This window comes from Furipterus horrens, unplaced genomic scaffold, assembly GCF_987537825.1.
Source record: "Furipterus horrens unplaced genomic scaffold, mFurHor1.1.pri manual_scaffold_17, whole genome shotgun sequence".
In the NCBI taxonomy this organism is placed as follows: Eukaryota; Metazoa; Chordata; class Mammalia; order Chiroptera; family Furipteridae; genus Furipterus; species Furipterus horrens.
Window position 1 is genome coordinate 12,010,390 of NW_028327187.1, and position 10,927 is coordinate 12,021,316.

Consider the following 10,927-nt stretch of genomic DNA (forward strand, 5'->3'; position numbering starts at 1 on the left):
ATTTCCTTTTCTTGCCTGGTAGTACTGGCTAGACCTTCCAGCATTATGTTGAATTAGAGTGATGAGCGCAGACATCCTTGCCTTGTTCCCAAACTGATGAGGGAAGCATTCAGCCTTTCACCATTATGTTTAGTGTTTAGCTGTAAGTTTTTGGTAGATGCTATCTTTCAAGTTAAGGAAATGCCTTTCTTTTCCTATTTCTGAGCGGTTTTTTAAAAATCATAATGGGTGTTGGTTTTTATTAAGTGCTTTTTCTGCATTGATTGATATGATCATGTGATTGTTCTTTAGTCTGTCAATATAGTGAATTGCACTGGTTTATTTTCAGATATTAAAATGGTCTTGCATCCCTGGAATAGACTCCATTTGATAATGGTGTATAATTCTTACATATTACTGAATACTATTTGCTAATGTTTTGAGTAGTTTTGTTTTTATACTCATGAGGGGTATTGGTCTGTAGTTTTCTTTTTTGTGGGCTACTGTCATATAGTTTTGACATCAAGATAATACTAGCTTCATAAAATAACTTGGGAAGTCGCTTCTTCCATTCTATTTTCTGGCAGAGATTGTGTAAATGGGTGTTAATTCTTTAAACTTTTGGTAAATTCTCCAGCGAAAGCATGGGACCTGGAGATTTGTTTTTTTTTGTTTTTTTTTTTAAGTAACATTTTAAAAATTGTTGTCCTATTACAGTTGTCCCACTTTCTCCCGATTGCTCTCCCCTGCTCCGCCCATCCCCGCCCCTCTCCCACAGTCAATCCCCACCCTGTAGTCCATGTCCATGGGTCATTTATACTAGTTCCTCTTCTTTTTGGGAGTTCTGAATTCAATTCAATTCAATTCAATTTTCCTAATAGTTAAAGGGTTATTAACATCATCTATTTCCTACAGAGTGTTTTGGGAATTTGTGTTTGTTAAGCAATTGATTAGTTCCATCAAAATTCTCAAAGTGTGTAGAGTTGTTTTTAGTATTCCATTATTATCCTTTTGATGTCTGAAGGGTCTGTAGTGATAGTCATTTTGTTCCTGATATTAATAACTTGTGTTTTTTCTTAGTCTTTGTGGAATTTGTTAACTTTACTGATCTTTTCAAAGAACCGCATTGATTTTTCTCTTAATTGTTTTTCTGTTTACCGTGCTATTGATTTCTGCTCTTATTTTAATTTTCTTCTTTCTGTTTGCTTTTGCTTTATTTATTGTTTATTTTATTTGGACTTATTCTTCTTTTTTCTAGTTTCTTAAAGTAGGCACTTAAATTATTGATTTGAGACCCCTTTTTTAGGATAATCATTTTGTGCTATATATTTCCTTTTAAAATTGCTTCATACAAATTTTGCCATGTTGTATTTTCATTTTTGTTCAGTTCAATGTATTTTTAAAAATTTGCTTGAGACTTAATTTTTGACCTATGGATTTTTCAGAAGTGTGCTGTTTAATTTTCAAGTGTTCAGATATTTTCCTCTTATTTTTCTGTTATTATTGATTTCTAGTTTGATTTTATTGTGGTAATGGAACACAGCTGATTTTATTTCGGTTGTTTTTAATTTGTTATGGTTTGTTTTATGGCACAGGACATGTTCTAACATAGTCTGTGTTCCATGGGCACTTGAAAAGAATATGTATTCTTCTGTTGTTGGATGGAGTGTTTTATAAATGTCAAATTTGATTCTGTTTGTTGAGGGTCTTACTGAGTTCTTCTATATGATTGCTGATTTTCTGCAGTAGGTCTATCCGAATTCCCCACTCAGTCTTCTCTGACGTCACCCTAGCAGGGTGGTTTGCAGCACTTGGTCACAGTTTAGCAAGAATGCCAGTCTATGTCTTCAACCCTTCCTTTGCAGATGAGGTTGGGAATGGGGCCACTTTGTTGTTTTGTTTTTTTTTTTTTTGCGGTGTTTGGCTGTAGTGGAGCAGTTGTTTAAAATGGCCCGTCTTGCAAGTCTACCTCCTTTTCTGGTCCTTTGGTTAGGGAAACAGGCTTTTTTGTTTCTGTTTTTGTCTCTTGTCTTGCACCTGTGGGTGTTTCCAGGTTGCAAGCTTTTTAAGCTTTGACTTTGGAATGTGTGAGGCAAAACAGAAATTCGGGGAACTTAGCCCTGTGTCATTTCTTGAGTCTCGTGGTCTTCTGCTGATACACTTTTTTTTCTTCACCTTTCAGAGTCGTTTTGTGTTTGTTTTATTTATGATGTTCAGGGGTTTTAGTTGTAATTAGTGTTTCATTTTCTTTAGTGGGAAGAACAGGGAGAAGTATATCTATCCATCTTCCCAGAAGCAGAAATCCTAACTTATGCCTTTAAAATATTACATAATTTTGTACAGTATGACTTTCAAGAGAGTTTAACTGTTTTCCTATTTGATGAACACAGGTTGTTTCTAAATTTTGATGTTTGGTAGTCTAATAAACATTTATGTACATATGCAACAGATACTTTAGATGCTAAGAAGTGGAGTTGCTGGGTAATGGGGATGCGTATTTTACACACTAATAGATGTTGCCAAATTCTTATCAGCAATGGCTATACCCCACCCAGCAGTGTATGAGAGTAGCAGTTTTGTTCACCTCCGTGTCAATACTTGATGTAATCAAACTTTTAATTACCAAGGTGATGTGTGAAAAAGATGGTATCTGATGGTTGTTTTCATTTGCCTTTCTTTGATTACTAGCTGTTGAACATTTTTGCAAATGTCTACTGGCCATTTGGAACTCTCCTTTTGAAATGACTAACCCTATTTTTTTGTGATATTTCTTTTGAGTTTTTACCTTTTTATTGATCTGCAGAAATTATATATATTATTTTTTCTGATATATATTACAAATAATATATTTCTTTCAGAATATCATTTGGGTTATTTTAACTTTACTGATGGTGTCTTTCGTTTAAGAATTTTTTTTGCTGTAAATTCAAATTTATCAACCATTCCTTCATGGTTTTTGTGTTGTGTAAGTGTTTTGTGACCAAAGTCACAAGTGTTATACATGTACATGTTTCTCATTGTGGTTACAGATATGTTTTATTTTTTATATTTAGTTGTTTGAGCTATCTGGTGTGTGTGTGTGTGCGTGCGCACACACATGTAGTATAAGGTAGGTATATAGTTAGTTTTTTTCCAAATGGAAAGCCAATTGTTCCAACACTATTTATTGAATAAACCATCTTTTCACCACTGGCTTGTAAATGCCACTTATATTATTTATTTAATATCTCTACATGATCTGGTTTGGGGGCTCTCTATTCTCTTTCATTCATATACTTGTCTATTTTGTGCCAATATCACATCCTATTAATTATTATAGATTTGATACCCTGTATAAAAAGAATCCTTCATTGTCCTTCTCCCAAAAATTGTTTTAGCTCTTCTTGTATATATCCTCTTTCATATGGATAGTCAAATCAGTTTGTCAGGTTCTATGAAAAATACCTGCAGAGATTTGATTGGGATGGCAATGACTTTATGGATTAATTTAGGGAGAATTGACATATTTTCTCCTTTTCTCCACACAATTTATCCTCCTTCACAAAGAACACTGTGGCCCACATGAAATATATTTAGGGGCTAAAGAGCCCACACAAGCTCCACCTCGCCTTACATACGTTAGTTTCTATGTATTTGTGAAAGCCTGTGCTTCAGGCTCCAAGGATAAATCCAGAGCTGGGCAAAAGTAGGTTAAATTACCAGTCATCATTACCTAAAATAAAAATCATAAGTAAGGACAGAAAATAAAACTCATAATAATGATAGATAATACAAATAATACAATAATTAATAAATAAGCACTAGTACAAGAATAAAGTCTGTTTTGCATACTCACAACTGTAAACCTACTTTTTCCCACCCCTGTATTTATTTATTTAAAAAAAGATGTTCTTTATTTACTTTTAGAGAGAGGGGAAGGGAGGAAAAGAGGGAAAGACACATTGATTGGCTGCCTCTCACATGCCCCCTACTGGGGACCTGGCCTGCAATCCAAGCATGTGCCCTGACTGGGAATCGAACTGGTGACCCTTTGGTTTGCAGGCCAGCACTCATTCCACTGAACCACACCACCCAGGGCCCATCCCTGTATGTATGTATGTATGTATGTATTTAAATTTTTATTGAATCCATTAGAATGACATTGGTTAATAAAATTATGTAGGTTTCAAGTGTGCAATTCTATAATACATCATCTGTATATTGGACCCACGCCTGTTTTTATTAGAAACATGGGCTGTGGGCACTAAGTCTGTTGTTTCAGTGGTACTTCCAAAGTAGGGCAACCTTTTTTCTTGATCGGAAAGAAACAAACAAAACAAAACAAAACTCTGGCTTGATAACATACTTTGCTGGACTTCAAAGAGGGCAGCGAGGAGTGGATGAAACTGAAAAGCAGCATATGGTAACATTAGGAGACACTGAGGTCATGATTTTCCAGCCAGGTGAGCACAGGATGACAGCAAGTATGAATGGTGGAGGATGGGAAGTACCAGAAATTAAGGGTGGTTCCTTATTTCATGTTGGTGTCTAGGGACTGGGGTCCTGAGGAACTCTGGGACCACCCATTCCCAGCAGGGTGCTCTATATATGGTATGCAGGGGAAGACGGGCTGGTTGGTAGCTGATTCTATTGGGCTTGATACTGTGGATAGACTACGGTGTGGGTTTGGAGGTGGATCTGCCTACCTTTGGGTCCACTGCCCGGCTCTGTGGAGTTTCTGTCTTAGTGAGGGTTCTGATGCCTGAATAATTTACCCTTGTATAAAAATGGCCCATTCTATCACAATAGAGCCATGATGCCTGCCCAGTGGTGTGTTCATTCAGTGTTACTAACTGGCAGCAGGTACTCACTGCCAGCTGCATAGGTCCTGAGGCCTGACTTTGGGGTGGGGCTGCCCCTGGGCTGCCAGTGCAGCTCAACCTACCCACTCAGGGGCTGCAGCAAACTGGGAACCCAGGATATTTGGTAACGTTAGGCTGCCTTAGAGTTTAGCTAGAGCCCTCTAAACTTTTCTAAAGAAGGGAGTGGGAGCTGGTTTAGGTATTCTTTGGCATGTGCAGATGCTGTCTGGGCGAGCAGCTCTTCCCTTCCTGATGCCAGGACAGACATTGCTCCTCTCAGGAGGCCATGGTTTCCAAGGCAGGAGTGGGGCCTGAACCACCAGCACCATCTGTGGTTCTTAGAGTCTACGAAGGAGAACAAAAGATCATGCTAATAAAGAAGGCATAACTGAGTGCAGTAGGAGAGGTTCAAAGTGCTATGTGCATTTTACTTACCCCGTCTTTTTTAAAAAATAATTTATTTATTTACTTATTTGTTTTTTTAGAGAGAGGGGAAAGGAGAAAGAGAGGGAGAGAAACATCACTGTGTGGTTGCCTCTCAGTGGCGCCCTCAACTGGGGACCTGATGTGCAACCTAGTCATGTGCCCTGACTGGGAATCGAACCAGCAACACTTGGCTCGCAGGCCGACACTCAATCCACTGAGCCACAGCAGCCAGGCTCTACCCTGTCTTTTAAAGTTCAATCTGTCATTAAGTCTTTTCCCGCCCCAATGTCTCTTAGATCTGTACCTTTGATTTTTTTCCCCCATTTTCATGACTGATGTAGACTTTACTGAACGGTACTGGACTACCTCAGGCACCATGCCTCTGATTTATTTTCCTCTGGTGCATCTTCCTAACTCAAAGCTCTGATCTTGTCTCTACTCCATAATAAAGCATCTTTACAGAATAAAGCCCAATACCCACGTGACTTTCTTCTTAAATGCCATTTATAGCTTTTGTTTTCTTTCCAAAATGGTGAATGTTTATGACAGTGCTTGACTTTCAAGATCCTCTATGATGTGGTCCAACCTTCACTCCGTGTGGTGAAGACTCAGTGAGAGTGGAAGTGAACCGGCTTTCCAGCGCCGGAAGCTTCCACCATGCGGGGGCTCAGGCGGGCTCAGGCCCAGGCCAGGGGACCAGGTGCTGCCGCACGGCTGCCATAGGGAGCCACCCGAGGACTGGTTTCTGTACGCGGAGCAGCTCGGCTGACTTGGTGCGTCACCTGGCACGTGCGGAGGCGGCGAGGCTGCCGGGTGGCTGGTGCTGGCGCAGCTTGTGATGAGTCACGGTCCCTCGGCACCACTGGAACAGGCCCCGCCCACGCGCCTCACCCTGCCCAGCAGCGCGGTGCAGCCAACCCAGCGCCCGGCAGAGGACGCTGCAGTGCAGCCGTTCCAGCTGACAAAGGCGGGCTCTACTTCTGGCTCACAGAGAAAGATCCCTGGGCCCAGGGTAGGGGTGGGTGGAGAATGTCTCTGCAGTCCCAGTAGTAGCTTTGATTTGAACAAAATGCTTGTTTTTAAGACAGAAATTATATGTAGCTCAAAATGATCGCTTCCTCTACAGAGTGATGGACCAACAGGGCTCTACTGGAGAGTGCCTCTTCTTGCTCACCCCAAGCTTTTGAGCAGGGAGACAGGAAGCTGGCGACTTCTCTACTCTCTGCAGAGAGAGTCCCTGATAGGGTAGGTCTCTTCTTTCCAAAATAGATCTGCCTAGGAGACCTGGATCTTCTCCCTCTGACCCTTTCCAGCAGAGTTTATGGATGTAACAAAGATTTGGACTGACTGCAGTGGAGGGCAGGAGTAAATGCTCTAGCTATTAGGTGACCAGGGTTTCAGGGCAAGCTCCATCTCAAGGTTGCTGTGTAGCTTTGGCTGTTTCATTATTCATTAAGACGATATTTTCCTGTGTCCACAAGGCACTGCCTGTGGGGGGAAATGGAGGAGGCCAAAACTGTGAACAAATACCTTGACCTTAAATGCCTCACACGGAGCCCTTAACATAGGTGATCCATAAATATGTACTGAATGAATAAATGCTATTATTTAATCCTTACACCCTAGAGAAGGGGTTTTTGGTCACTGATGCGCCCTAGGTGCCTAGAACAGCACCTGACACACAGTAGCTGCTCAGTGACTTGTCAAACGAAGGATAGAGGAATGCATTGAGTGTTTCATGAGCACAGAGGGCACCTAACCCCCAGGAGCAGTGATGCTTGAACCAAGCCTTGAGGAACAGTGTGTGTTAGGTAGGCATATAGGGCCAGAGGGGAGGGTGATGCAGGAAGAAAGAGGAGCCTATGCCAAGGTACAGAGCCAAGTGTTGTCACCTCTACTGTGCCTGAGTTCCCTCTTGTAGGAAGAAAAGAACAAGGTTGGCCCTGTAATCTCTTGGTTTCTTCTACTTGTAAGATTCTCAGATTCTAGCAATGAATTCAGTTACGCAGTTTAGGGCCTGACCAGTGTTGGACTCAAGTTTTGACCTTGGACTCAGTCTGGCTTCATAATAATAAAGGCTTGATGATCTTAGGCACCTCTTTTCCATCTGCTTGCTCTGTCTTTCACCTTGAAAACCCCCCTCAAATCCCCATACAATAAATTAGACACCACAAAAGTCAGCACTTATTTGTATATTGCTGTGATTTTTCTTTGTACTAATTTGGCTTTTTGAAATAAAATTTTTGTTCATTGCAAATTTTAAAACTAAGGTTAGTTATGGGAAAAACAGAAAAAGTACAGAGAAGAAAAAAACCACCCATAGTTTTCATTACCTGATGTAGTTCCTTGAAGACTGGTTATGTCTTTATTAAAATACACACACATTAGCTCATACAACCACATGGTCACAGATGGCTGTCATACGTGTGAGTCTTATGTTCCCAATGAAAGCATGAGCTGGGGGCAGTTCTCGCTTACCCTCCTTTAGTTGTGTCTCTGATAGGAAGAGATGTAGACTGGGACCTGAAAACTCTGATTCTTTAGCCAGTTGTAGAACATCATGCTAAATCCTCAAAGAGCATACTACTCAGAGGACTTTTAATTTTGAGTCAAAATTCTGGACCCAAACCACTATGTGGCCTCTTGGCCCTGCCTATTGGGCTAGATTAAGCTGCATTACTTAGGGGTCTCCTTTGGTCCAGATCAAAGATAGTGCTGAGCAGCTTTCTGCAGGGCGTGGGGAGGAGCTGCTTGGAAACTTGCTTCCCTACCTACCTGAAGGGGATCGCACAAGTAAATCCATGACCCTAACGTACTCAGTTTTCCTGGTCCCTCCTTTTAAGAACTCCATCCCCAGCACAGTGGCCTGTTTTTGTGTCTTCTTTGCTGTTCAATATGTGATCCATAAGCCAGTGTCATGGACCTCTGAATAATGGTTTGTATATTAAAGCTTAAGGAGCAAAGTGCAAAACCTATTTCAGAAGGTCTCAGATGGAACCTGAAATTCTTCATTTTCTAGCAAGCTCCTGAGTACTAGTGATGCAGCTGATCATGGCCCACACTTTGAACAGCAAAAATGTCAAAACCTCTTTTGCCCTCCCTTGTCCTCCCTGACTGAAGAGGATAGGGCAGGAGAAGTCCTGAGTGTTCCCAGAGGTTAGAATGTATAGACACGCACATGCACATGCATGTGCACATGCACACACACACACACAGTTGAGGGCTATGTCTTGGGCGTTGAGTGAATGTTTGATGAGTGAATACATGAAATCGAGGAGTGAGAAGACTTAAGGCTACACTCCCACGCCTCCGGTGGCTTTCCCATTTCAGTGACAACAGCATCAGCTTCTCAGTTACCAGATGGAGTTGGTTCCTTAGCCATTTTTGCCCTGGCTCTGTCTTTCCTTTCACACTGCTTCTGTTGACATTCAGATACTTTCTATCTATGAGCCCTGCCTTCATGTCTCTGGTACCCCTCCCCTCCAGTCTACTAATGAGCCTCTGCAGCTATACACTAAGCCTTGAAGAAATATTTCCAGAATCTTTCTTTCTCACTCTGAACCTGTTTTACTGTGTCTAGGTCCTGGAAACGCTGCCTGGTTCTCCCAACTACTCCTGGCCCCGTTACAGCCTGCCGCTTAGCTCACTTAGCATGATGCCCCCTTTGATCCGAGATGCAGCCTCCATAACCTGGCCTGCCGCACCCTTGTGCCCACCTGCTTTTGCATTCCAGCCTGGTTACAGTGCCCCAAGCCCCTACCTGGCCTGCCAAGGAAGTCTATCGCCTGGTTCTCTATTCATATATTTCTATGACTTTATATCGTCGGCAGCCGTCCGTCTCGAGAGACAATGGTGTAGCTTCTTAAGAGTCTATCTGCACCGCCGAGAATGGCTGTGCAGTCCGACTCGGGAGTGACACGGTATCTGTCTCCTCCCGTGTTGAATCGACATCTTGCGATGACGCTGGAGTGTCCCCTCCAGTGAAGCTGAAGCTACAGAGCCTGGGCAGGGTGATATGGAGGGTCTGCTGTTGCCCATGCAGCAGACCCCCCCTCTCTTCGCAGCTGAAGGGTCCAAGGGAAAGACGGAGTCAATACAGCTTGGCTTCAGGTGCGCCGCAGGAGTTGCCGGTGTTGACTACAACGTCAAACCGCCTTAGGGACTCCGGCTCCGGATTTTCTGTTGGGGTTTACTCCCTTAGCCTTTCCCCTGAAGAGGTATGCCGCAAGGCAGTGGAGGTTTTTTGGAGTCAGAGTTTTCCTTCTCTGATGTGCCCTGACTGGAAGATCGAACCAGCGACACTTAGCTCGCAGGCCGACGCTCAATCCACTGAGCCAAACCAGCCAGGCTTATGACTTTATATAGCTTGTCTTAATAAGTATACTCTAAACTCCTAGAGGGCAGGACTCTCTGAGTCTTTTTCCCCCTCACTTTCTCCTTTGCGATGCCAGCATCTTCATTTATTCACTCATTCGTTTCTCAATGACTGGATGTCCATTCTTTGGTAGGTCTGATGCCAGGTGCCGAGACAGCAGAGGGGAGGCAGAGGTGGTCTAGTATATTCTCAGAGATTCGAGGCAACAGAGGAGTTCAATAACATGAAACTGGCAAACTGATTTTGGACCCAGGCCAGTGGAAATATTTGTGAAAATGGTTGGTGACTAGGCAGGGCCTGTCCATGCCTAGAAAAGATAAGGAGGAAATTCTGGCTGGTAAATACTGGAGGCCTACCTTGGGGGCCTTGGGGAACAGTGGGAGAAAGAGATGGAGTATTGTCTGGATTTTTTTTTCCCAAAATGAGCACATAGAAGGGGAAATAGCAATTATGGTCTTGACAAAAACAGTATTTCCAGTTGTTACCCGAAACAATAGGATTTGGTGGTATAATTCTGAGAAGCGGGTGATGTAATGTGAATAGCACTGAACGAAACTTCTTTCTAGAACTCAGATTCCATGACCTTTTGACCTGGGTTTCAGGGCCTCTTGCTCTTTATCAGATTTCGGTTGGCTCTGTGCTCTAGAGCAGCCTCAGTTTCTTCTCCTCTGACACGGGAGGATGTGGAGCAGGGTGGTATGTGAGGGGCTTGGAGATGTGAATGCTGAGCTTCCTCTGAGCTCTTGACATTCTTGGCATGTGACAGGAAGACAAGCCCGGAGTAAGAAGGCTAAAGCAGCAGAGCAGACTCAAGCCAGGGAGGCGGGTGAGCAGTGCAGAGGGAGAGGGCCTGGCCCCTGGGGAGCCATGAGGCCTAGGGAGGGGCTGATGAATTGGTGACATATTTAGGAGGGAATAGAACAGACAGGGACTGTCAACTGACCAAATGGTGGGAGGAAAGAAAGAGAGGTGAGAGAAGATAGAGATTTGGCACTAACCCAGGAGGACTGAGCGAGAACAGTCTTTGGTCCCAGGCTCCTGCCAGCAAACTGCCATGTGGCCTTAGACAAGTCCTTAACTCTTTCTTGGCCTCAGCTGCTGCATCTGCACAGTGAGGGGATGATTTTGATCCTCCCGAGCCCTCTCCCTGACCCATGACAACTGCAATAAGTTAAGGAGTACTTCAGGTTTTCAAATTGCCCTTTGGCTCGTTAGAAGTTTGTAGGCGAATTCCAGATTCTTAGATAGGAAGTCCGGGGCTGTGGCAGACCCTTTAAGACATGAAATGCCTAGGGCAGCTGGGGGG